The 25,329-nt window shown below is 40.9% G+C and overlaps 35 non-coding genes across 35 annotated transcripts; all 35 read left to right on the forward strand.

Annotated features, from left to right (window-relative positions):
• Positions 1–314: 314 nt before the first annotated feature.
• On the forward strand, positions 315–387 carry TRNAR-ACG (transfer RNA arginine (anticodon ACG)). The gene has a single exon. It is a non-coding gene; the product is annotated as a tRNA-Arg (tRNA).
• A 478-nt stretch (positions 388–865) lies between these two features.
• TRNAR-ACG (transfer RNA arginine (anticodon ACG)) lies at positions 866–938 on the forward strand. Its single transcript has one exon. It is a non-coding gene; the product is annotated as a tRNA-Arg (tRNA).
• Positions 939–1,416: 478 nt separating this feature from the next.
• Positions 1,417–1,489, forward strand: TRNAR-ACG (transfer RNA arginine (anticodon ACG)). Its single transcript has one exon. It is a non-coding gene; the product is annotated as a tRNA-Arg (tRNA).
• A 478-nt stretch (positions 1,490–1,967) lies between these two features.
• TRNAH-AUG (transfer RNA histidin (anticodon AUG)) lies at positions 1,968–2,040 on the forward strand. The gene has a single exon. It is a non-coding gene; the product is annotated as a tRNA-His (tRNA).
• Positions 2,041–2,508: 468 nt separating this feature from the next.
• On the forward strand, positions 2,509–2,581 carry TRNAH-AUG (transfer RNA histidin (anticodon AUG)). Its single transcript has one exon. It is a non-coding gene; the product is annotated as a tRNA-His (tRNA).
• Positions 2,582–3,049: 468 nt separating this feature from the next.
• On the forward strand, positions 3,050–3,122 carry TRNAH-AUG (transfer RNA histidin (anticodon AUG)). The gene has a single exon. It is a non-coding gene; the product is annotated as a tRNA-His (tRNA).
• A 2,110-nt stretch (positions 3,123–5,232) lies between these two features.
• Positions 5,233–5,305, forward strand: TRNAR-ACG (transfer RNA arginine (anticodon ACG)). Its single transcript has one exon. It is a non-coding gene; the product is annotated as a tRNA-Arg (tRNA).
• Positions 5,306–6,095: 790 nt separating this feature from the next.
• Positions 6,096–6,168, forward strand: TRNAR-ACG (transfer RNA arginine (anticodon ACG)). The gene has a single exon. It is a non-coding gene; the product is annotated as a tRNA-Arg (tRNA).
• A 478-nt stretch (positions 6,169–6,646) lies between these two features.
• TRNAR-ACG (transfer RNA arginine (anticodon ACG)) lies at positions 6,647–6,719 on the forward strand. Its single transcript has one exon. It is a non-coding gene; the product is annotated as a tRNA-Arg (tRNA).
• A 478-nt stretch (positions 6,720–7,197) lies between these two features.
• Positions 7,198–7,270, forward strand: TRNAR-ACG (transfer RNA arginine (anticodon ACG)). Its single transcript has one exon. It is a non-coding gene; the product is annotated as a tRNA-Arg (tRNA).
• A 478-nt stretch (positions 7,271–7,748) lies between these two features.
• TRNAR-ACG (transfer RNA arginine (anticodon ACG)) lies at positions 7,749–7,821 on the forward strand. The gene has a single exon. It is a non-coding gene; the product is annotated as a tRNA-Arg (tRNA).
• Positions 7,822–8,299: 478 nt separating this feature from the next.
• Positions 8,300–8,372, forward strand: TRNAR-ACG (transfer RNA arginine (anticodon ACG)). The gene has a single exon. It is a non-coding gene; the product is annotated as a tRNA-Arg (tRNA).
• A 478-nt stretch (positions 8,373–8,850) lies between these two features.
• On the forward strand, positions 8,851–8,923 carry TRNAR-ACG (transfer RNA arginine (anticodon ACG)). The gene has a single exon. It is a non-coding gene; the product is annotated as a tRNA-Arg (tRNA).
• A 478-nt stretch (positions 8,924–9,401) lies between these two features.
• TRNAR-ACG (transfer RNA arginine (anticodon ACG)) lies at positions 9,402–9,474 on the forward strand. Its single transcript has one exon. It is a non-coding gene; the product is annotated as a tRNA-Arg (tRNA).
• A 478-nt stretch (positions 9,475–9,952) lies between these two features.
• TRNAR-ACG (transfer RNA arginine (anticodon ACG)) lies at positions 9,953–10,025 on the forward strand. The gene has a single exon. It is a non-coding gene; the product is annotated as a tRNA-Arg (tRNA).
• A 478-nt stretch (positions 10,026–10,503) lies between these two features.
• On the forward strand, positions 10,504–10,576 carry TRNAR-ACG (transfer RNA arginine (anticodon ACG)). The gene has a single exon. It is a non-coding gene; the product is annotated as a tRNA-Arg (tRNA).
• A 478-nt stretch (positions 10,577–11,054) lies between these two features.
• On the forward strand, positions 11,055–11,127 carry TRNAR-ACG (transfer RNA arginine (anticodon ACG)). Its single transcript has one exon. It is a non-coding gene; the product is annotated as a tRNA-Arg (tRNA).
• Positions 11,128–11,605: 478 nt separating this feature from the next.
• Positions 11,606–11,678, forward strand: TRNAH-AUG (transfer RNA histidin (anticodon AUG)). The gene has a single exon. It is a non-coding gene; the product is annotated as a tRNA-His (tRNA).
• Positions 11,679–13,237: 1,559 nt separating this feature from the next.
• On the forward strand, positions 13,238–13,310 carry TRNAR-ACG (transfer RNA arginine (anticodon ACG)). Its single transcript has one exon. It is a non-coding gene; the product is annotated as a tRNA-Arg (tRNA).
• Positions 13,311–14,100: 790 nt separating this feature from the next.
• TRNAR-ACG (transfer RNA arginine (anticodon ACG)) lies at positions 14,101–14,173 on the forward strand. Its single transcript has one exon. It is a non-coding gene; the product is annotated as a tRNA-Arg (tRNA).
• Positions 14,174–14,651: 478 nt separating this feature from the next.
• TRNAR-ACG (transfer RNA arginine (anticodon ACG)) lies at positions 14,652–14,724 on the forward strand. The gene has a single exon. It is a non-coding gene; the product is annotated as a tRNA-Arg (tRNA).
• Positions 14,725–15,202: 478 nt separating this feature from the next.
• On the forward strand, positions 15,203–15,275 carry TRNAR-ACG (transfer RNA arginine (anticodon ACG)). The gene has a single exon. It is a non-coding gene; the product is annotated as a tRNA-Arg (tRNA).
• A 478-nt stretch (positions 15,276–15,753) lies between these two features.
• Positions 15,754–15,826, forward strand: TRNAR-ACG (transfer RNA arginine (anticodon ACG)). The gene has a single exon. It is a non-coding gene; the product is annotated as a tRNA-Arg (tRNA).
• Positions 15,827–16,304: 478 nt separating this feature from the next.
• Positions 16,305–16,377, forward strand: TRNAR-ACG (transfer RNA arginine (anticodon ACG)). The gene has a single exon. It is a non-coding gene; the product is annotated as a tRNA-Arg (tRNA).
• Positions 16,378–16,855: 478 nt separating this feature from the next.
• Positions 16,856–16,928, forward strand: TRNAR-ACG (transfer RNA arginine (anticodon ACG)). The gene has a single exon. It is a non-coding gene; the product is annotated as a tRNA-Arg (tRNA).
• A 1,029-nt stretch (positions 16,929–17,957) lies between these two features.
• TRNAR-ACG (transfer RNA arginine (anticodon ACG)) lies at positions 17,958–18,030 on the forward strand. The gene has a single exon. It is a non-coding gene; the product is annotated as a tRNA-Arg (tRNA).
• Positions 18,031–18,508: 478 nt separating this feature from the next.
• Positions 18,509–18,581, forward strand: TRNAR-ACG (transfer RNA arginine (anticodon ACG)). Its single transcript has one exon. It is a non-coding gene; the product is annotated as a tRNA-Arg (tRNA).
• A 478-nt stretch (positions 18,582–19,059) lies between these two features.
• Positions 19,060–19,132, forward strand: TRNAR-ACG (transfer RNA arginine (anticodon ACG)). The gene has a single exon. It is a non-coding gene; the product is annotated as a tRNA-Arg (tRNA).
• A 468-nt stretch (positions 19,133–19,600) lies between these two features.
• Positions 19,601–19,673, forward strand: TRNAR-ACG (transfer RNA arginine (anticodon ACG)). Its single transcript has one exon. It is a non-coding gene; the product is annotated as a tRNA-Arg (tRNA).
• A 1,029-nt stretch (positions 19,674–20,702) lies between these two features.
• Positions 20,703–20,775, forward strand: TRNAR-ACG (transfer RNA arginine (anticodon ACG)). The gene has a single exon. It is a non-coding gene; the product is annotated as a tRNA-Arg (tRNA).
• A 1,029-nt stretch (positions 20,776–21,804) lies between these two features.
• On the forward strand, positions 21,805–21,877 carry TRNAR-ACG (transfer RNA arginine (anticodon ACG)). The gene has a single exon. It is a non-coding gene; the product is annotated as a tRNA-Arg (tRNA).
• A 1,029-nt stretch (positions 21,878–22,906) lies between these two features.
• On the forward strand, positions 22,907–22,979 carry TRNAR-ACG (transfer RNA arginine (anticodon ACG)). Its single transcript has one exon. It is a non-coding gene; the product is annotated as a tRNA-Arg (tRNA).
• A 478-nt stretch (positions 22,980–23,457) lies between these two features.
• Positions 23,458–23,530, forward strand: TRNAH-AUG (transfer RNA histidin (anticodon AUG)). Its single transcript has one exon. It is a non-coding gene; the product is annotated as a tRNA-His (tRNA).
• Positions 23,531–24,557: 1,027 nt separating this feature from the next.
• On the forward strand, positions 24,558–24,630 carry TRNAH-AUG (transfer RNA histidin (anticodon AUG)). The gene has a single exon. It is a non-coding gene; the product is annotated as a tRNA-His (tRNA).
• A 468-nt stretch (positions 24,631–25,098) lies between these two features.
• Positions 25,099–25,171, forward strand: TRNAR-ACG (transfer RNA arginine (anticodon ACG)). Its single transcript has one exon. It is a non-coding gene; the product is annotated as a tRNA-Arg (tRNA).
• The last annotated feature ends 158 nt before the right edge of the window (positions 25,172–25,329 follow it).

Genomic DNA, 25,329 nt, shown 5'->3' on the forward strand with positions numbered 1-25,329 from the left:
TTATCTACGGCTTGTTCTCTTTGTTCTAGATGGCAAAAATCTGGAAATATGTGATTTAGCCTGTTCCGAAAATGTGTTGTGGAAAAAAGTAAAAACTTCACAAGAGTTCTCAATCACATGAAAATATTTCGTTATTAGCTGGTTTCCATTTGATTTGTCTCACATGATTTCCGGATTCCATGAAAATATTTCCCCTCTATCTGGTTCCGACTTGCTTTGCAATACATGAAAGGAACTTATGGCAATCGGATCCTTGTGTAAGTTTTGAGGTGATCCAGAAATGTGATGCATAAGCAACAATCCTCGTTGCATCTGGGCCAGTGGCGCAATGGACAACGCGTCTGACTACGAATCAGAAGATTGTAGGTTCGACTCCTACCTGGCTCGTACATGTTGCCGTGATCGTATAGTGGTTAGTACTCTGCGTTGTGGCCGCAGCAACCCCGGTCCGAATCCGGGTCACGGCAGTAACCCTTTGCTTACTTATTTTTAATGATATTTACCCAAGGTTTAAGAATATTCATGGATTTTCAGGAAATACACAACACATTTTATCTACGGCTTGTTCTCTTTGTTCTAGATGGCAAAAATCTGGAAATATGTGATTTAGCCTGTTCCGAAAATGTGTTGTGGAAAAAAGTAAAAACTTCACAAGAGTTCTCAATCACATGAAAATATTTCGTTATTAGCTGGTTTCCATTTGATTTGTCTCACATGATTTCCGGATTCCATGAAAATATTTCCCCTCTATCTGGTTCCGACTTGCTTTGCAATACATGAAAGGAACTTATGGCAATCGGATCCTTGTGTAAGTTTTGAGGTGATCCAGAAATGTGATGCATAAGCAACAATCCTCGTTGCATCTGGGCCAGTGGCGCAATGGACAACGCGTCTGACTACGAATCAGAAGATTGTAGGTTCGACTCCTACCTGGCTCGTACATGTTGCTGTGATCGTATAGTGGTTAGTACTCTGCGTTGTGGCCGCAGCAACCCCGGTCCGAATCCGGGTCACGGCAGTAACTCTTTGCTTACTTATTTTTAATGATATTTACCCAAGGTTTAAGAATATTCATGGATTTTCAGGAAATACACAACACATTTTATCTACGGCTTGTTCTCTTTGTTCTAGATGGCAAAAATCTGGAAATATGTGATTTAGCCTGTTCCGAAAATGTGTTGTGGAAAAAAGTAAAAACTTCACAAGAGTTCTCAATCACATGAAAATATTTCGTTATTAGCTGGTTTCCATTTGATTTGTCTCACATGATTTCCGGATTCCATGAAAATATTTCCCCTCTATCTGGTTCCGACTTGCTTTGCAATACATGAAAGGAACTTATGGCAATCGGATCCTTGTGTAAGTTTTGAGGTGATCCAGAAATGTGATGCATAAGCAACAATCCTCGTTGCATCTGGGCCAGTGGCGCAATGGACAACGCGTCTGACTACGAATCAGAAGATTGTAGGTTCGACTCCTACCTGGCTCGTACATGTTGCCGTGATCGTATAGTGGTTAGTACTCTGCGTTGTGGCCGCAGCAACCCCGGTCCGAATCCGGGTCACGGCAGTAACCCTTTGCTTACTTATTTTTAATGATATTTACCCAAGGTTTAAGAATATTCATGGATTTTCAGGAAATACACAACACATTTTATCTACGGCTTGTTCTCTTTGTTCTAGATGGCAAAAATCTGGAAATATGTGATTTAGCCTGTTCCGAAAATGTGTTGTGGAAAAAAGTAAAAACTTCACAAGAGTTCTCAATCACATGAAAATATTTCGTTATTAGCTGGTTTCCATTTGATTTGCCTCACATGATTTCCGGATTCCATGAAAATATTTCCCCTCTATCTGGTTCCGACTTGCTTTGCAATACATGAAAGGAACTTATGGCAATCGGATCCTTGTGTAAGTTTTGAGGTGATCCAGAAATGTGATGCATAAGTAACAAACCTCATTGCATCTGGGCCAGTAGCGCAATGGACAACGCGTCTGACTATGAATCAGAAGATTGTAGGTTCGACTCCTACCTGGCTCGTACATGTTGCCGTGATCGTATAGTGGTTAGTACTCTGCGTTGTGGCCGCAGCAACCCCGGTCCGAATCCGGGTCACGGTTGCTTACTTATTTTTAATGATATTTACCCAAGGTTTAAGAATATTCATGGATTTTCAGGAAATACACAACACATTTTATCTACGGCTTGTTCTCTTTGTTCTAGATGGCAAAAATCTGGAAATATGTGATTTAGCCTGTTCCGAAAATGTGTTGTGGAAAAAAGTAAAAACTTCACAAGAGTTCTCAATCACATGAAAATATTTAGTTATTAGCTGGTTTCCATTTGATTTGCCTCACATGATTTCCGGATTCCATGAAAATATTTCCCCTCTATCTGGTTCCGACTTGCTTTGCAATACATGAAAGGAACTTATGGCAATCGGATCCTTGTGTAAGTTTTGAGGTGATCCAGAAATGTGATGCATAAGCAACAAACCTCATTGCATCTGGGCCAGTAGCGCAATGGACAACGCGTCTGACTATGAATCAGAAGATTGTAGGTTCGACTCCTACCTGGCTCGTACATGTTGCCGTGATCGTATAGTGGTTAGTACTCTGCGTTGTGGCCGCAGCAACCCCGGTCCGAATCCGGGTCACGGTTGCTTACTTATTTTTAATGATATTTACCCAAGGTTTAAGAATATTCATGGATTTTCAGGAAATACACAACACATTTTATCTACGGCTTGTTCTCTTTGTTCTAGATGGCAAAAATCTGGAAATATGTGATTTAGCCTGTTCCGAAAATGTGTTGTGGAAAAAAGTAAAAACTTCACAAGAGTTCTCAATCACATGAAAATATTTAGTTATTAGCTGGTTTCCATTTGATTTGCCTCACATGATTTCCGGATTCCATGAAAATATTTCCCCTCTATCTGGTTCCGACTTGCTTTGCAATACATGAAAGGAACTTATGGCAATCGGATCCTTGTGTAAGTTTTGAGGTGATCCAGAAATGTGATGCATAAGCAACAAACCTCATTGCATCTGGGCCAGTAGCGCAATGGACAACGCGTCTGACTATGAATCAGAAGATTGTAGGTTCGACTCCTACCTGGCTCGTACATGTTGCCGTGATCGTATAGTGGTTAGTACTCTGCGTTGTGGCCGCAGCAACCCCGGTCCGAATCCGGGTCACGGTTGCTTACTTATTTTTAATGATATTTACCCAAGGTTTAAGAATATTCATGGATTTTCAGGAAATACACAACACATTTTATCTACGGCTTGTTCTCTTTGTTCTAGATGGCAAAAATCTGGAAATATGTGATTTAGCCTGTTCCGAAAATGTGTTGTGGAAAAAAGTAAAAACTTCACAAGAGTTCTCAATCACATGAAAATATTTAGTTATTAGCTGGTTTCCATTTGATTTGCCTCACATGATTTCCGGATTCCATGAAAATATTTCCCCTCTATCTGGTTCCGACTTGCTTTGCAATACATGAAAGGAACTTATGGCAATCGGATCCTTGTGTAAGTTTTGAGGTGATCCAGAAATGTGATGCATAAGCAACAATACTCGTTGCATCTGGGCCAGTAGCGCAATAGACAACACGTCTGACTATGAATCAGAAGATTGTAGGTTCGACTCCTAACTGCCTCGTACATGTTGCCGTGATCGTATAGTGGTTAGTACTCTGCGTTGTGGCTGCAGCAACCCCGATCCGAATCTGGGTCACGGCAGTAACCCTTTGCTTACTTATATTTAATGATATTTACCCAAGGTTTAAGAATATTCATGGATTTTCAGGAAATACACAACACATTTTATCTACGGCTTGTTCTCTTTGTTCTAGATGGCAAAAATCTGGAAATATGTGATTTAGCCTGTTCCGAAAATGTGTTGTGGAAAAAAGTAAAAACTTCACAAGAGTTCTCAATCACATGAAAATATTTAGTTATTAGCTGGTTTCCATTTGATTTGCCTCACATGATTTCCGGATTCCATGAAAATATTTCCCCTCTATCTGGTTCCGACTTGCTTTGCAATACATGAAAGGAACTTATGGCAATCGGATCCTTGTGTAAGTTTTGAGGTGATCCAGAAATGTGATGCATAAGCAACAATACTCGTTGCATCTGGGCCAGTAGCGCAATAGACAACACGTCTGACTATGAATCAGAAGATTGTAGGTTCGACTCCTAACTGCCTCGTACATGTTGCCGTGATCGTATAGTGGTTAGTACTCTGCGTTGTGGCTGCAGCAACCCCGATCCGAATCTGGGTCACGGCAGTAACCCTTTGCTTACTTATATTTAATGATATTTACCCAAGGTTTAAGAATATTCATGGATTTTCAGGAAATACACAACACATTTTATCTACGGCTTGTTCTCTTTGTTCTAGATGGCAAAAATCTGGAAATATGTGATTTAGCCTGTTCCGAAAATGTGTTGTGGAAAAAAGTAAAAACTCCACAAGAGTTCTCAATCACATGAAAATATTTCGTTATTAGCTGGTTTCCATTTGATTTGCCTCACATGATTTCCGGATTCCATGAAAATATTTCCCCTCTATCTGGTTCCGACTTGATTTGCAATACATGAAAGGAACTTATGGCAATCGGATCCTTGTGTAAGTTTTGAGGTGATCCAGAAATGTGATGCATAAGCAACAATACTCGTTGCATCTGGGCCAGTAGCGCAATGGACAACACGTCTGACTACGAATCAGAAGATTGTAGGTTCGACTCCTAACTGTTGCCGTGATCGTATAGTGGTTAGTACTCTGCGTTGTGGCTGCAGCAACCCCGATCCGAATCCGTGTCACGGCAGTAACCCTTTGCTTACTTATATTTAATGATATTTACCCAAGGTTTAAGAATATTCATGGATTTTCAGGAAATACACAACACATTTTATCTACGGCTTGTTCTCTTTGTTCTAGATGGCAAAAATCTGGAAATATGTGATTTAGCCTGTTCCGAAAATGTGTTGTGGAAAAAAGTAAAAACTTCACAAGAGTTCTCAATCACATGAAAATATTTCGTTATTAGCTGGTTTCCATTTGATTTGCCTCACATGATTTCCGGATTCCATGAAAATATTTCCCCTCTATCTGGTTCCGACTTGCTTTGCAATACATGAAAGGAACTTATGGCAATCGGATCCTTGTGTAAGTTTTGAGGTGATCCAGAAATGTGATGCATAAGCAACAATCCTCGTTGCATCTGGGCCAGTGGCGCAATGGACAACGCGTCTGACTACGAATCAGAAGATTGTAGGTTCGACTCCTACCTGGCTCGTACATGTTGCCGTGATCGTATAGTGGTTAGTACTCTGCGTTGTGGCCGCAGCAACCCCGGTCCGAATCCGGGTCACGGCAGTAACCCTTTGCTTACTTATTTTTAATGATATTTACCTAAGGTTTAAGAATATTCATGGATTTTCAGGAAATACACAACACATTTTATCTACAGCTTGTTCTCTTTGTTATAGATGGCAAAAATCAGGAAATATGTGATTTAGCCTGTTCCGAAAATGTGTTGTGGAAAAAAGTAAAAACTCCACAAGAGTTCTCAATCACATGAAAATATTTTGTTATTAGCTGGTTTCCATTTGATTTGCCTCACATGATTTCCGGATTGTACTCTGCGTTGTGGCCGCAGCAACCCCGGTCCGAATCCGGGTCACGGCAGTAACCCTTTGCTTACTTATTTTTAATGATATTTACCCAAGGTTTAAGAATATTCATGGATTTTCAGGAAATACACAACACATTTTATCTACGGCTTGTTCTCTTTGTTCTAGATGGCAAAAATCTGGAAATATGTGATTTAGCCTGTTCCGAAAATGTGTTGTGGAAAAAAGTAAAAACTTCACAAGAGTTCTCAATCACATGAAAATATTTCGTTATTAGCTGGTTTCCATTTGATTTGCCTCACATGATTTCCGGATTCCATGAAAATATTTCCCCTCTATCTGGTTCCGACTTGCTTTGCAATACATGAAAGGAACTTATGGCAATCGGATCCTTGTGTAAGTTTTGAGGTGATCCAGAAATGTGATGCATAAGCAACAATCCTCGTTGCATCTGGGCCAGTGGCGCAATGGACAACGCGTCTGACTACGAATCAGAAGATTGTAGGTTCGACTCCTACCTGGCTCGTACATGTTGCCGTGATCGTATAGTGGTTAGTACTCTGCGTTGTGGCCGCAGCAACCCCGGTCCGAATCCGGGTCACGGCAGTAACCCTTTGCTTACTTATTTTTAATGATATTTACCCAAGGTTTAAGAATATTCATGGATTTTCAGGAAATACACAACACATTTTATCTACGGCTTGTTCTCTTTGTTCTAGATGGCAAAAATCCGGAAATATGTGATTTAGCCTGTTCCGAAAATGTGTTGTGGAAAAAAGTAAAAACTTCACAAGAGTTCTCAATCACATGAAAATATTTCGTTATTAGCTGGTTTCCATTTGATTTGCCTCACATGATTTCCGGATTCCATGAAAATATTTCCCCTCTATCTGGTTCCGACTTGCTTTGCAATACATGAAAGGAACTTATGGCAATCGGATCCTTGTGTAAGTTTTGAGGTGATCCAGAAATGTGATGCATAAGCAACAATCCTCGTTGCATCTGGGCCAGTGGCGCAATGGACAACGCGTCTGACTACGAATCAGAAGATTGTAGGTTCGACTCCTACCTGGCTCGTACATGTTGCCGTGATCGTATAGTGGTTAGTACTCTGCGTTGTGGCCGCAGCAACCCCGGTCCGCATCCGGGTCACGGCAGTAACCCTTTGCTTACTTATTTTTAATGATATTTACCCAAGGTTTAAGAATATTCATGGATTTTCAGGAAATACACAACACATTTTATCTACGGCTTGTTCTCTTTGTTCTAGATGGCAAAAATCCGGAAATATGTGATTTAGCCTGTTCCGAAAATGTGTTGTGGAAAAAAGTAAAAACTTCACAAGAGTTCTCAATCACATGAAAATATTTCGTTATTAGCTGGTTTCCATTTGATTTGCCTCACATGAATTCCGGATTCCATGAAAATATTTCCCCTCTATCTGGTTCCGACTTGCTTTGCAATACATGAAAGGAACTTATGGCAATCGGATCCTTGTGTAAGTTTTGAGGTGATCCAGAAATGTGATGCATAAGCAACAATACTCGTTGCTTCTGGGCCAGTAGCGCAATGGACAACGCGTCTGACTACGAATCAGAAGATTGTAGGTTCGACTCCTACCTGGCTCATACATGTTGCCGTGATCGTATAGTGGTTAGTACTCTGCGTTGTGGCCGCAGCAACCCCGGTCCGAATCCGGGTCACGGCAGTAACCCTTTGCTTACTTATTTTTAATGATATTTACCCAAGGTTTAAGAATATTCATGGATTTTCAGGAAATACACAACACATTTTATCTACGGCTTGTTCTCTTTGTTCTAGATGGCAAAAATCTGGAAATATGTGATTTAGCCTGTTCCGAAAATGTGTTGTGGAAAAAAGTAAAAACTCCACAAGAGTTCTCAATCACATGAAAATATTTCGTTATTAGCTGGTTTCCATTTGATTTGCCTCACATGATTTCCGGATTCCATGAAAATATTTCCCCTCTATCTGGTTCCGACTTGCTTTGCAATACATGAAAGGAACTTATGGCAATCGGATCCTTGTGTAAGTTTTGAGGTGATCCAGAAATGTGATGCATAAGCAACAATCCTCGTTGCATCTGGGCCAGTGGCGCAATGGACAACGCGTCTGACTACGAATCAGAAGATTGTAGGTTCGACTCCTACCTGGCTCGTACATGTTGCCGTGATCGTATAGTGGTTAGTACTCTGCGTTGTGACCGCAGCAACCCCGGTCCGAATCCGGGTCACGGCAGTAACCCTTTGCTTACTTATTTTTAATGATATTTACCCAAGGTTTAAGAATATTCATGGATTTTCAGGAAATACACAACACATTTTATCTACGGCTTGTTCTCTTTGTTCTAGATGGCAAAAATCCGGAAATATGTGATTTAGCCTGTTCCGAAAATGTGTTGTGGAAAAAAGTAAAAACTTCACAAGAGTTCTCAATCACATGAAAATATTTCGTTATTAGCTGGTTTCCATTTGATTTGCCTCACATGATTTCCGGATTCCATGAAAATATTTCCCCTCTATCTGGTTCCGACTTGCTTTGCAATACATGAAAGGAACTTATGGCAATCGGATCCTTGTGTAAGTTTTGAGGTGATCCAGAAATGTGATGCATAAGCAACAATCCTCGTTGCATCTGGGCCAGTGGCGCAATGGACAACGCGTCTGACTACGAATCAGAAGATTGTAGGTTCGACTCCTACCTGGCTCGTACATGTTGCCGTGATCGTATAGTGGTTAGTACTCTGCGTTGTGACCGCAGCAACCCCGGTCCGAATCCGGGTCACGGCAGTAACCCTTTGCTTACTTATTTTTAATGATATTTACCCAAGGTTTAAGAATATTCATGGATTTTCAGGAAATACACAACACATTTTATCTACGGCTTGTTCTCTTTGTTCTAGATGGCAAAAATCCGGAAATATGTGATTTAGCCTGTTCCGAAAATGTGTTGTGGAAAAAAGTAAAAACTTCACAAGAGTTCTCAATCACATGAAAATATTTCGTTATTAGCTGGTTTCCATTTGATTTGCCTCACATGATTTCCGGATTCCATGAAAATATTTCCCCTCTATCTGGTTCCGACTTGCTTTGCAATACATGAAAGGAACTTATGGCAATCGGATCCTTGTGTAAGTTTTGAGGTGATCCAGAAATGTGATGCATAAGCAACAATCCTCGTTGCATCTGGGCCAGTGGCGCAATGGACAACGCGTCTGACTACGAATCAGAAGATTGTAGGTTCGACTCCTACCTGGCTCGTACATGTTGCCGTGATCGTATAGTGGTTAGTACTCTGCGTTGTGGCCGCAGCAACCCCGGTCCGAATCCGGGTCACGGCAGTAACCCTTTGCTTACTTATTTTTAATGATATTTACCCAAGGTTTAAGAATATTCATGGATTTTCAGGAAATACGCAACACATTTTATCTACGGCTTGTTCTCTTTGTTCTAGATGGCAAAAATCCGGAAATATGTGATTTAGCCTGTTCCGAAAATGTGTTGTGGAAAAAAGTAAAAACTTCACAAGAGTTCTCAATCACATGAAAATATTTCGTTATTAGCTGGTTTCCATTTGATTTGCCTCACATGAATTCCGGATTCCATGAAAATATTTCCCCTCTATCTGGTTCCGACTTGCTTTGCAATACATGAAAGGAACTTATGGCAATCGGATCCTTGTGTAAGTTTTGAGGTGATCCAGAAATGTGATGCATAAGCAACAATACTCGTTGCTTCTGGGCCAGTAGCGCAATGGACAACGCGTCTGACTACGAATCAGAAGATTGTAGGTTCGACTCCTACCTGGCTCGTACATGTTGCCGTGATCGTATAGTGGTTAGTACTCTGCGTTGTGACCGCAGCAACCCCGGTCCGAATCCGGGTCACGGCAGTAACCCTTTGCTTACTTATTTTTAATGATATTTACCCAAGGTTTAAGAATATTCATGGATTTTCAGGAAATACACAACACATTTTATCTACGGCTTGTTCTCTTTGTTCTAGATGGCAAAAATCCGGAAATATGTGATTTAGCCTGTTCCGAAAATGTGTTGTGGAAAAAAGTAAAAACTTCACAAGAGTTCTCAATCACATGAAAATATTTCGTTATTAGCTGGTTTCCATTTGATTTGCCTCACATGATTTCCGGATTCCATGAAAATATTTCCCCTCTATCTGGTTCCGACTTGCTTTGCAATACATGAAAGGAACTTATGGCAATCGGATCCTTGTGTAAGTTTTGAGGTGATCCAGAAATGTGATGCATAAGCAACAATCCTCGTTGCATCTGGGCCAGTGGCGCAATGGACAACGCGTCTGACTACGAATCAGAAGATTGTAGGTTCGACTCCTACCTGGCTCGTACATGTTGCCGTGATCGTATAGTGGTTAGTACTCTGCGTTGTGGCCGCAGCAACCCCGGTCCGAATCCGGGTCACGGCAGTAACCCTTTGCTTACTTATTTTTAATGATATTTACCCAAGGTTTAAGAATATTCATGGATTTTCAGGAAATACGCAACACATTTTATCTACGGCTTGTTCTCTTTGTTCTAGATGGCAAAAATCCGGAAATATGTGATTTAGCCTGTTCCGAAAATGTGTTGTGGAAAAAAGTAAAAACTTCACAAGAGTTCTCAATCACATGAAAATATTTCGTTATTAGCTGGTTTCCATTTGATTTGCCTCACATGAATTCCGGATTCCATGAAAATATTTCCCCTCTATCTGGTTCCGACTTGCTTTGCAATACATGAAAGGAACTTATGGCAATCGGATCCTTGTGTAAGTTTTGAGGTGATCCAGAAATGTGATGCATAAGCAACAATACTCGTTGCTTCTGGGCCAGTAGCGCAATGGACAACGCGTCTGACTACGAATCAGAAGAATGTAGGTTCGACTCCTACCTGGCTCGTACATGTTGCCGTGATCGTATAGTGGTTAGTACTCTGCGTTGTGGCCGCAGCAACCCCGGTCCGAATCCGGGTCACGGCAGTAACCCTTTGCTTACTTATTTTTAATGATATTTACCCAAGGTTTAAGAATATTCATGGATTTTCAGGAAATACACAACACATTTTATCTACGGCTTGTTCTCTTTGTTCTAGATGGCAAAAATCTGGAAATATGTGATTTAGCCTGTTCCGAAAATGTGTTGTGGAAAAAAGTAAAAACTTTACAAGAGTTCTCAATCACATGAAAATATTTCGTTATTAGCTGGTTTCCATTTGATTTGTCTCACATGATTTCCGGATTCCATGAAAATATTTCCCCTCTATCTGGTTCCGACTTGCTTTGCAATACATGAAAGGAACTTATGGCAATCGGATCCTTGTGTAAGTTTTGAGGTGATCCAGAAATGTGATGCATAAGCAACAATCCTCGTTGCATCTGGGCCAGTGGCGCAATGGACAACGCGTCTGACTACGAATCAGAAGATTGTAGGTTCAACTCCTACCTGGCTCGTACATGTTGCCGTGATCGTATAGTGGTTAGTACTCTGCGTTGTGGCCGCAGCAACCCCGGTCCGAATCCGGGTCACGGCAGTAACCCTTTGCTTACTTATTTTTAATGATATTTACCCAAGGTTTAAGAATATTCATGGATTTTCAGGAAATACACAACACATTTTATCTACGGCTTGTTCTCTTTGTTCTAGATGGCAAAAATCTGGAAATATGTGATTTAGCCTGTTCCGAAAATGTGTTGTGGAAAAAAGTAAAAACTTCACAAGAGTTCTCAATCACATGAAAATATTTAGTTATTAGCTGGTTTCCATTTGATTTGCCTCACATGATTTCCGGATTCCATGAAAATATTTCCCCTCTATCTGGTTCCGACTTGCTTTGCAATACATGAAAGGAACTTATGGCAATCGGATCCTTGTGTAAGTTTTGAGGTGATCCAGAAATGTGATGCATAAGCAACAAACCTCATTGCATCTGGGCCAGTAGCGCAATGGACAACGCGTCTGACTATGAATCAGAAGATTGTAGGTTCGACTCCTACCTGGCTCGTACATGTTGCCGTGATCGTATAGTGGTTAGTACTCTGCGTTGTGGCCGCAGCAACCCCGGTCCGAATCCGGGTCACGGTTGCTTACTTATTTTTAATGATATTTACCCAAGGTTTAAGAATATTCATGGATTTTCAGGAAATACACAACACATTTTATCTACGGCTTGTTCTCTTTGTTCTAGATGGCAAAAATCTGGAAATATGTGATTTAGCCTGTTCCGAAAATGTGTTGTGGAAAAAAGTAAAAACTTCACAAGAGTTCTCAATCACATGAAAATATTTAGTTATTAGCTGGTTTCCATTTGATTTGCCTCACATGATTTCCGGATTCCATGAAAATATTTCCCCTCTATCTGGTTCCGACTTGCTTTGCAATACATGAAAGGAACTTATGGCAATCGGATCCTTGTGTAAGTTTTGAGGTGATCCAGAAATGTGATGCATAAGCAACAATACTCGTTGCATCTGGGCCAGTAGCGCAATAGACAACACGTCTGACTATGAATCAGAAGATTGTAGGTTCGACTCCTAACTGCCTCGTACATGTTGCCGTGATCGTATAGTGGTTAGTACTCTGCGTTGTGGCTGCAGCAACCCCGATCCGAATCTGGGTCACGGCAGTAACCCTTTGCTTACTTATATTTAATGATATTTACCCAAGGTTTAAGAATATTCATGGATTTTCAGGAAATACACAACACATTTTATCTACGGCTTGTTCTCTTTGTTCTAGATGGCAAAAATCTGGAAATATGTGATTTAGCCTGTTCCGAAAATGTGTTGTGGAAAAAAGTAAAAACTCCACAAGAGTTCTCAATCACATGAAAATATTTCGTTATTAGCTGGTTTCCATTTGATTTGCCTCACATGATTTCCGGATTCCATGAAAATATTTCCCCTCTATCTGGTTCCGACTTGATTTGCAATACATGAAAGGAACTTATGGCAATCGGATCCTTGTGTAAGTTTTGAGGTGATCCAGAAATGTGATGCATAAGCAACAATACTCGTTGCATCTGGGCCAGTAGCGCAATGGACAACACGTCTGACTACGAATCAGAAGATTGTAGGTTCGACTCCTAACTGTTGCCGTGATCGTATAGTGGTTAGTACTCTGCGTTGTGGCTGCAGCAACCCCGATCCGAATCCGTGTCACGGCAGTAACCCTTTGCTTACTTATATTTAATGATATTTACCCAAGGTTTAAGAATATTCATGGATTTTCAGGAAATACACAACACATTTTATCTACGGCTTGTTCTCTTTGTTCTAGATGGCAAAAATCTGGAAATATGTGATTTAGCCTGTTCCGAAAATGTGTTGTGGAAAAAAGTAAAAACTTCACAAGAGTTCTCAATCACATGAAAATATTTCGTTATTAGCTGGTTTCCATTTGATTTGCCTCACATGATTTCCGGATTCCATGAAAATATTTCCCCTCTATCTGGTTCCGACTTGCTTTGCAATACATGAAAGGAACTTATGGCAATCGGATCCTTGTGTAAGTTTTGAGGTGATCCAGAAATGTGATGCATAAGCAACAATCCTCGTTGCATCTGGGCCAGTGGCGCAATGGACAACGCGTCTGACTACGAATCAGAAGATTGTAGGTTCGACTCCTACCTGGCTCGTACATGTTGCCGTGATCGTATAGTGGTTAGTACTCTGCGTTGTGGCCGCAGCAACCCCGGTCCGAATCCGGGTCACGGCAGTAACCCTTTGCTTACTTATTTTTAATGATATTTACCTAAGGTTTAAGAATATTCATGGATTTTCAGGAAATACACAACACATTTTATCTACAGCTTGTTCTCTTTGTTATAGATGGCAAAAATCAGGAAATATGTGATTTAGCCTGTTCCGAAAATGTGTTGTGGAAAAAAGTAAAAACTCCACAAGAGTTCTCAATCACATGAAAATATTTTGTTATTAGCTGGTTTCCATTTGATTTGCCTCACATGATTTCCGGATTGTACTCTGCGTTGTGGCCGCAGCAACCCCGGTCCGAATCCGGGTCACGGCAGTAACCCTTTGCTTACTTATTTTTAATGATATTTACCCAAGGTTTAAGAATATTCATGGATTTTCAGGAAATACACAACACATTTTATCTACGGCTTGTTCTCTTTGTTCTAGATGGCAAAAATCTGGAAATATGTGATTTAGCCTGTTCCGAAAATGTGTTGTGGAAAAAAGTAAAAACTTCACAAGAGTTCTCAATCACATGAAAATATTTCGTTATTAGCTGGTTTCCATTTGATTTGCCTCACATGATTTCCGGATTCCATGAAAATATTTCCCCTCTATCTGGTTCCGACTTGCTTTGCAATACATGAAAGGAACTTATGGCAATCGGATCCTTGTGTAAGTTTTGAGGTGATCCAGAAATGTGATGCATAAGCAACAATCCTCGTTGCATCTGGGCCAGTGGCGCAATGGACAACGCGTCTGACTACGAATCAGAAGATTGTAGGTTCGACTCCTACCTGGCTCGTACATGTTGCCGTGATCGTATAGTGGTTAGTACTCTGCGTTGTGGCCGCAGCAACCCCGGTCCGAATCCGGGTCACGGCAGTAACCCTTTGCTTACTTATTTTTAATGATATTTACCCAAGGTTTAAGAATATTCATGGATTTTCAGGAAATACACAACACATTTTATCTACGGCTTGTTCTCTTTGTTCTAGATGGCAAAAATCCGGAAATATGTGATTTAGCCTGTTCCGAAAATGTGTTGTGGAAAAAAGTAAAAACTTCACAAGAGTTCTCAATCACATGAAAATATTTCGTTATTAGCTGGTTTCCATTTGATTTGCCTCACATGATTTCCGGATTCCATGAAAATATTTCCCCTCTATCTGGTTCCGACTTGCTTTGCAATACATGAAAGGAACTTATGGCAATCGGATCCTTGTGTAAGTTTTGAGGTGATCCAGAAATGTGATGCATAAGCAACAATCCTCGTTGCATCTGGGCCAGTGGCGCAATGGACAACGCGTCTGACTACGAATCAGAAGATTGTAGGTTCGACTCCTACCTGGCTCGTACATGTTGCCGTGATCGTATAGTGGTTAGTACTCTGCGTTGTGGCCGCAGCAACCCCGGTCCGCATCCGGGTCACGGCAGTAACCCTTTGCTTACTTATTTTTAATGATATTTACCCAAGGTTTAAGAATATTCATGGATTTTCAGGAAATACACAACACATTTTATCTACGGCTTGTTCTCTTTGTTCTAGATGGCAAAAATCCGGAAATATGTGATTTAGCCTGTTCCGAAAATGTGTTGTGGAAAAAAGTAAAAACTTCACAAGAGTTCTCAATCACATGAAAATATTTCGTTATTAGCTGGTTTCCATTTGATTTGCCTCACATGAATTCCGGATTCCATGAAAATATTTCCCCTCTATCTGGTTCCGACTTGCTTTGCAATACATGAAAGGAACTTATGGCAATCGGATCCTTGTGTAAGTTTTGAGGTGATCCAGAAATGTGATGCATAAGCAACAATACTCGTTGCTTCTGGGCCAGTAGCGCAATGGACAACGCGTCTGACTACGAATCAGAAGATTGTAGGTTCGACTCCTACCTGGCTCATACATGTTGCCGTGATCGTATAGTGGTTAGTACTCTGCGTTGTGGCCGCAGCAACCCCGGTCCGAATCCGGGTCACGGCAGTAACCCTTTGCTTACTTATTTTTAATGATATTTACCCAAGGTTTAAGAATATTCATGGATTTTCAGGAAATACACAACACATTTTATCTACGGCTTGTTCTCTTTGTTCTAGATGGCAAAAATCTGGAAATATGTGATTTAGCCTGTTCCGAAAATGTGTTGTGGAAAAAAGTAAAAACTCCACAAGAGTTCTCAATCACATGAAAATATTTCGTTATTAGCTGGTTTCCATTTGATTTGCCTCACATGATTTCCGGATTCCATGAAAATATTTCCCCTCTATCTGGTTCCGACTTGCTTTGCAATACATGAAAGGAACTTATGGCAATCGGATCCTTGTGTAAGTTTTGAGGTGATCCAGAAATGTGATGCATAAGCAACAATCCTCGTTGCATCTGGGCCAGTGGCGCAATGGACAACGCGTCTGACTACGAATCAGAAGATTGTAGGTTCGACTCCTACCTGGCTCGTACATGTTGCCGTGATCGTATAGTGGTTAGTACTCTGCGTTGTGACCGCAGCAACCCCGGTCCGAATCCGGGTCACGGCAGTAACCCTTTGCTTACTTATTTTTAATGATATTTACCCAAGGTTTAAGAATATTCATGGATTTTCAGGAAATACACAACACATTTTATCTACGGCTTGTTCTCTTTGTTCTAGATGGCAAAAATCCGGAAATATGTGATTTAGCCTGTTCCGAAAATGTGTTGTGGAAAAAAGTAAAAACTTCACAAGAGTTCTCAATCACATGAAAATATTTCGTTATTAGCTGGTTTCCATTTGATTTGCCTCACATGATTTCCGGATTCCATGAAAATATTTCCCCTCTATCTGGTTCCGACTTGCTTTGCAATACATGAAAGGAACTTATGGCAATCGGATCCTTGTGTAAGTTTTGAGGTGATCCAGAAATGTGATGCATAAGCAACAATCCTCGTTGCATCTGGGCCAGTGGCGCAATGGACAACGCGTCTGACTACGAATCAGAAGATTGTAGGTTCGACTCCTACCTGGCTCGTACATGTTGCCGTGATCGTATAGTGGTTAGTACTCTGCGTTGTGACCGCAGCAACCCCGGTCCGAATCCGGGTCACGGCAGTAACCCTTTGCTTACTTATTTTTAATGATATTTACCCAAGGTTTAAGAATATTCATGGATTTTCAGGAAATACACAACACATTTTATCTACGGCTTGTTCTCTTTGTTCTAGATGGCAAAAATCCGGAAATATGTGATTTAGCCTGTTCCGAAAATGTGTTGTGGAAAAAAGTAAAAACTTCACAAGAGTTCTCAATCACATGAAAATATTTCGTTATTAGCTGGTTTCCATTTGATTTGCCTCACATGATTTCCGGATTCCATGAAAATATTTCCCCTCTATCTGGTTCCGACTTGCTTTGCAATACATGAAAGGAACTTATGGCAATCGGATCCTTGTGTAAGTTTTGAGGTGATCCAGAAATGTGATGCATAAGCAACAATCCTCGTTGCATCTGGGCCAGTGGCGCAATGGACAACGCGTCTGACTACGAATCAGAAGATTGTAGGTTCGACTCCTACCTGGCTCGTACATGTTGCCGTGATCGTATAGTGGTTAGTACTCTGCGTTGTGGCCGCAGCAACCCCGGTCCGAATCCGGGTCACGGCAGTAACCCTTTGCTTACTTATTTTTAATGATATTTACCCAAGGTTTAAGAATATTCATGGATTTTCAGGAAATACGCAACACATTTTATCTACGGCTTGTTCTCTTTGTTCTAGATGGCAAAAATCCGGAAATATGTGATTTAGCCTGTTCCGAAAATGTGTTGTGGAAAAAAGTAAAAACTTCACAAGAGTTCTCAATCACATGAAAATATTTCGTTATTAGCTGGTTTCCATTTGATTTGCCTCACATGAATTCCGGATTCCATGAAAATATTTCCCCTCTATCTGGTTCCGACTTGCTTTGCAATACATGAAAGGAACTTATGGCAATCGGATCCTTGTGTAAGTTTTGAGGTGATCCAGAAATGTGATGCATAAGCAACAATCCTCGTTGCATCTGGGCCAGTGGCGCAATGGACAACGCGTCTCACTACGAATCAGAAGATTGTAGGTTCGACTCCTACCTGGCTCGTACATGTTGCCGTGATCGTATAGTGGTTAGTACTCTGCTTTGTGGCCGCAGCAACCCCGGTCCGAATCCGGGTCACGGCAGTAACCCTTTGCTTACTTATTTTTAATGATATTTACCCAAGGTTTAAGAATATTCATGGATTTTCAGGAAATACACAACACATTTTATCTACGGCTTGTTCTCTTTGTTCTAGATGGCAAAAATCTGGAAATATGTGATTTAGCCTGTTCCGAAAATGTGTTGTGGAAAAAAGTAAAAACTTTACAAGAGTTCTCAATCACATGAAAATATTTCGTTATTAGCTGGTTTCCATTTGATTTGTCTCACATGATTTCCGGATTCCATGAAAATATTTCCCCTCTATCTGGTTCCGACTTGCTTTGCAATACATGAAAGGAACTTATGGCAATCGGATCCTTGTGTAAGTTTTGAGGTGATCCAGAAATGTGATGCATAAGCAACAATCCTCGTTGCATCTGGGCCAGTGGCGCAATGGACAACGCGTCTGACTACGAATCAGAAGATTGTAGGTTCAACTCCTACCTGGCTCGTACATGTTGCCGTGATCGTATAGTGGTTAGTACTCTGCGTTGTGGCCGCAGCAACCCCGGTCCGAATCCGGGTCACGGCAGTAACCCTTTGCTTACTTATTTTTAATGATATTTACCCAAGGTTTAAGAATATTCATGGATTTTCAGGAAATACACAACACATTTTATCTACGGCTTGTTCTCTTTGTTCTAGATGGCAAAAATCCGGAAATATGTGATTTAGCCTGTTCCGAAAATGTGTTGTGGAAAAAAGTAAAAACTTCACAAGAGTTCTCAATCACATGAAAATATTTCGTTATTAGCTGGTTTCCATTTGATTTGCCTCACATGAATTCCGGATTCCATGAAAATATTTCCCCTCTATCTGGTTCCGACTTGCTTTGCAATACATGAAAGGAACTTATGGCAATCGGATCCTTGTGTAAGTTTTGAGGTGATCCAGAAATGTGATGCATAAGCAACAATACTCGTTGCTTCTGGGCCAGTAGCGCAATGGACAACGCGTCTGACTACGAATCAGAAGATTGTAGGTTCGACTCCTACCTGGCTCGTACATGTTGCCGTGATCGTATAGTGGTTAGTACTCTGCGTTGTGGCCGCAGCAACCCCGGTCCGAATCCGGGGCACGGCAGTAACCCTTTGCTTACTTATTTTTAATGATATTTACCCAAGGTTTAAGAATATTCATGGATTTTCAGGAAATACACAACACATTTTATCTACGGCTTGTTCTCTTTGTTCTAGATGGCAAAAATCTGGAAATATGTGATTTAGCCTGTTCCGAAAATGTGTTGTGGAAAAAAGTAAAAACTTTACAAGAGTTCTCAATCACATGAAAATATTTCGTTATTAGCTGGTTTCCATTTGATTTGTCTCACATGATTTCCGGATTCCATGAAAATATTTCCCCTCTATCTGGTTCCGACTTGCTTTGCAATACATGAAAGGAACTTATGGCAATCGGATCCTTGTGTAAGTTTTGAGGTGATCCAGAAATGTGATGCATAAGCAACAATCCTCGTTGCATCTGGGCCAGTGGCGCAATGGACAACGCGTCTGACTACGAATCAGAAGATTGTAGGTTCAACTCCTACCTGGCTCGTACATGTTGCCGTGATCGTATAGTGGTTAGTACTCTGCGTTGTGGATGCAGCAACCCCGGTCCGAATCCGGGTCACGGTTGCTTACTTATTTTTAATGATATTTACCCAAGGTTTAAGAATATTCATGGATTTTCAGGAAATACACAACACATTTTATCTACGGCTTGTTCTCTTTGTTCTAGATGGCAAAAATCTGGAAATATGTGATTTAGCCTGTTCCGAAAATGTGTTGTGGAAAAAAGTAAAAACTTTACAAGAGTTCTCAATCACATGAAAATATTTCGTTATTAGCTGGTTTCCATTTGATTTGTCTCACATGATTTCCGGATTCCATGAAAATATTTCCCCTCTATCTGGTTCCGACTTGCTTTGCAATACATGAAAGGAACTTATGGCAATCGGATCCTTGTGTAAGTTTTGAGGTGATCCAGAAATGTGATGCATAAGCAACAATCCTCGTTGCATCTGGGCCAGTGGCGCAATGGACAACGCGTCTGACTACGAATCAGAAGATTGTAGGTTCAACTCCTACCTGGCTCGTACATGTTGCCGTGATCGTATAGTGGTTAGTACTCTGCGTTGTGGCCGCAGCAACCCCGGTCCGAATCCGGGTCACGGCAGTAACCCTTTGCTTACTTATTTTTAATGATATTTACCCAAGGTTTAAGAATATTCATGGATTTTCAGGAAATACACAACACATTTTATCTACGGCTTGTTCTCTTTGTTCTAGATGGCAAAAATCTGGAAATATGTGATTTAGCCTGTTCCGAAAATGTGTTGTGGAAAAAAGTAAAAACTTCACAAGAGTTCTCAATCACATGAAAATATTTAGTTATTAGCTGGTTTCCATTTGATTTGCCTCACATGATTTCCGGATTCCATGAAAATATTTCCCCTCTATCTGGTTCCGACTTGCTTTGCAATACATGAAAGGAACTTATGGCAATCGGATCCTTGTGTAAGTTTTGAGGTGATCCAGAAATGTGATGCATAAGCAACAATACTCGTTGCATCTGGGCCAGTAGCGCAATGGACAACGCGTCTGACTACGAATCAGAAGATTGTAGGTTCGACTCCTAACTGCCTCGTACATGTTGCCGTGATCGTATAGTGGTTAGTACTCTGCGTTGTGGCTGCAGCAACCCCGATCCGTATCCGGGTCACGGCAGTAACCCTTTGCTTACTTATATTTAATGATATTTACCCAAGGTTTAAGAATATTCATGGATTTTCAGGAAATACACAACACATTTTATCTACGGCTTGTTCTCTTTGTTCTAGATGGCAAAAATCCGGAAATATGTGATTTAGCCTGTTCCGAAAATGTGTTGTGGAAAAAAGTAAAAACTTCACAAGAGTTCTCAATCACATGAAAATATTTCGTTATTAGCTGGTTTCCATTTGATTTGCCTCACATGATTTCCGGATTCCATGAAAATATTTCTGCTCTATCTGGTTCCGACTTGCTTTGCAATACATGAAAGGAACTTATGGCAATCGGATCCTTGTGTAAGTTTTGAGGTGATCCAGAAATGTGATGCATAAGCAACAATCCTCGTTGCATCTGGGCCAGTGGCGCAATGGACAACGCGTCTGACTACGAATCAGAAGATTGTAGGTTCGACTCCTACCTGGCTCGTACATGTTGCCGTGATCGTATAGTGGTTAGTACTCTGCGTTGTGACCGCAGCAACCCCGGTCCGAATCCGGGTCACGGCAGTAACCCTTTGCTTACTTATTTTTAATGATATTTACCCAAGGTTTAAGAATATTCATGGATTTTCAGGAAATACACAACACATTTTATCTACGGCTTGTTCTCTTTGTTCTAGATGGCAAAAATCTGGAAATATGTGATTTAGCCTGTTCCGAAAATGTGTTGTGGAAAAAAGTAAAAACTTCACAAGAGTTCTCAATCACATGAAAATATTTCGTTATTAGCTGGTTTCCATTTGATTTGCCTCACATGATTTCCGGATTCCATGAAAATATTTCCCCTCTATCTGGTTCCGACTTGCTTTGCAATACATGAAAGGAACTTATGGCAATCGGATCCTTGTGTAAGTTTTGAGGTGATCCAGAAATGTGATGCATAAGCAACAATCCTCGTTGCATCTGGGCCAGTGGCGCAATGGACAACGCGTCTCACTACGAATCAGAAGATTGTAGGTTCGACTCCTACCTGGCTCGTACATGTTGCCGTGATCGTATAGTGGTTAGTACTCTGCTTTGTGGCCGCAGCAACCCCGGTCCGAATCCGGGTCACGGCAGTAACCCTTTGCTTACTTATTTTTAATGATATTTACCCAAGGTTTAAGAATATTCATGGATTTTCAGGAAATACACAACACATTTTATCTACGGCTTGTTCTCTTTGTTCTAGATGGCAAAAATCTGGAAATATGTGATTTAGCCTGTTCCGAAAATGTGTTGTGGAAAAAAGTAAAAACTTTACAAGAGTTCTCAATCACATGAAAATATTTCGTTATTAGCTGGTTTCCATTTGATTTGTCTCACATGATTTCCGGATTCCATGAAAATATTTCCCCTCTATCTGGTTCCGACTTGCTTTGCAATACATGAAAGGAACTTATGGCAATCGGATCCTTGTGTAAGTTTTGAGGTGATCCAGAAATGTGATGCATAAGCAACAATCCTCGTTGCATCTGGGCCAGTGGCGCAATGGACAACGCGTCTGACTACGAATCAGAAGATTGTAGGTTCAACTCCTACCTGGCTCGTACATGTTGCCGTGATCGTATAGTGGTTAGTACTCTGCGTTGTGGCCGCAGCAACCCCGGTCCGAATCCGGGTCACGGCAGTAACCCTTTGCTTACTTATTTTTAATGATATTTACCCAAGGTTTAAGAATATTCATGGATTTTCAGGAAATACACAACACATTTTATCTACGGCTTGTTCTCTTTGTTCTAGATGGCAAAAATCTGGAAATATGTGATTTAGCCTGTTCCGAAAATGTGTTGTGGAAAAAAGTAAAAACTTCACAAGAGTTCTCAATCACATGAAAATATTTAGTTATTAGCTGGTTTCCATTTGATTTGCCTCACATGATTTCCGGATTCCATGAAAATATTTCCCCTCTATCTGGTTCCGACTTGCTTTGCAATACATGAAAGGAACTTATGGCAATCGGATCCTTGTGTAAGTTTTGAGGTGATCCAGAAATGTGATGCATAAGCAACAATACTCGTTGCATCTGGGCCAGTAGCGCAATGGACAACGCGTCTGACTACGAATCAGAAGATTGTAGGTTCGACTCCTAACTGCCTCGTACATGTTGCCGTGATCGTATAGTGGTTAGTACTCTGCGTTGTGGCTGCAGCAACCCCGATCCGTATCCGGGTCACGGCAGTAACCCTTTGCTTACTTAGATTTAATGATATTTACCCAAGGTTTAAGAATATTCATGGATTTTCAGGAAATACACAACACATTTTATCTACGGCTTGTTCTCTTTGTTCTAGATGGCAAAAATCCGGAAATATGTGATTTAGCCTGTTCCGAAAATGTGTTGTGGAAAAAAGTAAAAACTTCACAAGAGTTCTCAATCACATGAAAATATTTCGTTATTAGCTGGTTTCCATTTGATTTGCCTCACATGATTTCCGGATTCCATGAAAATATTTCTGCTCTATCTGGTTCCGACTTGCTTTGCAATACATGAAAGGAACTTATGGCAATCGGATCCTTGTGTAAGTTTTGAGGTGATCCAGAAATGTGATGCATAAGCAACAATCCTCGTTGCATCTGGGCCAGTGGCGCAATGGACAACGCGTCTGACTACGAATCAGAAGATTGTAGGTTCGACTCCTACCTGGCTCGTACATGTTGCCGTGATCGTATAGTGGTTAGTACTCTGCGTTGTGACCGCAGCAACCCCGGTCCGAATCCGGGTCACGGCAGTAACCCTTTGCTTACTTATTTTTAATGATATTTACCCAAGGTTTAAGAATATTCATGGATTTTCAGGAAATACACAACACATTTTATCTACGGCTTGTTCTCTTTGTTCTAGATGGCAAAAATCTGGAAATATGTGATTTAGCCTGTTCCGAAAATGTGTTGTGGAAAAAAGTAAAAACTTCACAAGAGTTCTCAATCACATGAAAATATTTCGTTATTAGCTGGTTTCCATTTGATTTGCCTCACATGATTTCCGGATTCCATGAAAATATTTCCCCTCTATCTGGTTCCGACTTGCTTTGCAATACATGAAAGGAACTTATGGCAATCGGATCCTTGTGTAAGTTTTGAGGTGATCCAGAAATGTGTTGCATAAGCAACAATCCTCGTTGCATCTGGGCCAGTGGCGCAATGGACAACGCGTCTGACTATGAATCAGAAGATTGTAGGTTCGACTCCTACCTGGCTCGTACATGTTGCCGTGATCGTATAGTGGTTAGTACTCTGCTTTGTGGCCGCAGCAACCCCGGTCCGAATCCGGGTCACGGCAGTAACCCTTTGCTTACTTATTTTTAATGATATTTACCCAAGGTTTAAGAATATTCATGGATTTTCAGGAAATACACAACACATTTTATCTACGGCTTGTTCTCTTTGTTCTAGATGGCAAAAATCTGGAAATATGTGATTTAGCCTGTTCCGAAAATGTGTTGTGGAAAAAAGTAAAAACTTCACAAGAGTTCTCAATCACATGAAAATATTTCGTTATTAGCTGGTTTCCATTTGATTTGCCTCACATGATTTCCGGATTCCATGAAAATATTTCCCCTCTATCTGGTTCCGACTTGCTTTGCAATACATGAAAGGAACTTATGGCAATCGGATCCTTGTGTAAGTTTTGAGGTGATCCAGAAATGTGATGCATAAGCAACAATACTCGTTGCATCTGGGCCAGTGGCGCAATGGACAACGCGTCTGACTACGAATCAGAAGATTGTAGGTTCGACTCCTGCCTGGCTCGTACATGTTGCCATGATCGTATAGTGGTTAGTACTCGGCGTTGTGGCCGCAGCAACCCCGGTCCGAATCCGGGTCACGGCAGTAACCCTTTGCTTACTTATTTTTAATGATATTTACCCAAGGTTTAAGAATATTCATGGATTTTCAGGAAATACACAACACATTTTATCTACAGCTTGTTCTCTTTGTTCTAGATGGCAAAAATCTGGAAATATGTGATTTAGCCTGTTCCGAAAATGTGTTGTGGAAAAAAGTAAAAACTTCACAAGAGTTCTCAATCACATGAAAATATTTCGTTATTAGCTGGTTTCCATTTGATTTGCCTCACATGATTTCCGGATTCCATGAAAATATTTCCCCTCTATCTGGTTCCGACTTGCTTTGCAATACATGAAAGGAACTTATGGCAATCGGATCCTTGTGTAAGTTTTGAGGTGATCCAGAAATGTGACCCGGATTCGGACCGGGGTTGCTTCTGGGCCAGTGGCGCAATGGACAACGCGTCTGACTATGAATCAGAAGATTGTAGGTTCAACTCCTACCTGGCTCGTACATGTTGCCGTGATCGTATAGTGGTTAGTACTCTGCGTTGTGGATGCAGCAACCCCGGTCCGAATCCGGGTCACGGTTGCTTACTTATTTTTAATGATATTTACCCAAGGTTTAAGAATATTCATGGATTTTCAGGAAATACACAACACATTTTATCTACGGCTTGTTCTCTTTGTTCTAGATGGCAAAAATCTGGAAATATGTGATTTAGCCTGTTCCGAAAATGTGTTGTGGAAAAAAGTAAAAACTTCACAAGAGTTCTCAATCACATGAAAATATTTCGTTATTAGCTGGTTTCCATTTGATTTGCCTCACATGATTTCCAGATTCCATGAAAATATTTCCCCTCTATCTGGTTCCGACTTGCTTTGCAATACATGAAAGGAACTTATGGCAATCGGATCCTTGTGTAAGTTTTGAGGTGATCCAGAAATGTGATGCATAAGCAACAACACGCGTTGCATCTGGGCCAGTGGCGCAATGGACAACGCGTCTGACTACGAATCAGAAGATTGTAGGTTCGACTCCTACCTGGCTCGTACATGTTGCCGTGATCGTATAGTGGTTAGTACTCTGCGTTGTGGCCGCAGCAACCCCGGTCCGAATCCGGGTCACGGCAGTAACCCTTTGCTTACTTATTTTTAATGATATTTACCCAAGGTTTAAGAATATTCATGGATTTTCAGGAAATACACAA

This window comes from Rhinoderma darwinii, chromosome 3, assembly GCF_050947455.1.
Source record: "Rhinoderma darwinii isolate aRhiDar2 chromosome 3, aRhiDar2.hap1, whole genome shotgun sequence".
NCBI classification, from domain to species: domain Eukaryota; kingdom Metazoa; phylum Chordata; class Amphibia; order Anura; family Rhinodermatidae; genus Rhinoderma; species Rhinoderma darwinii.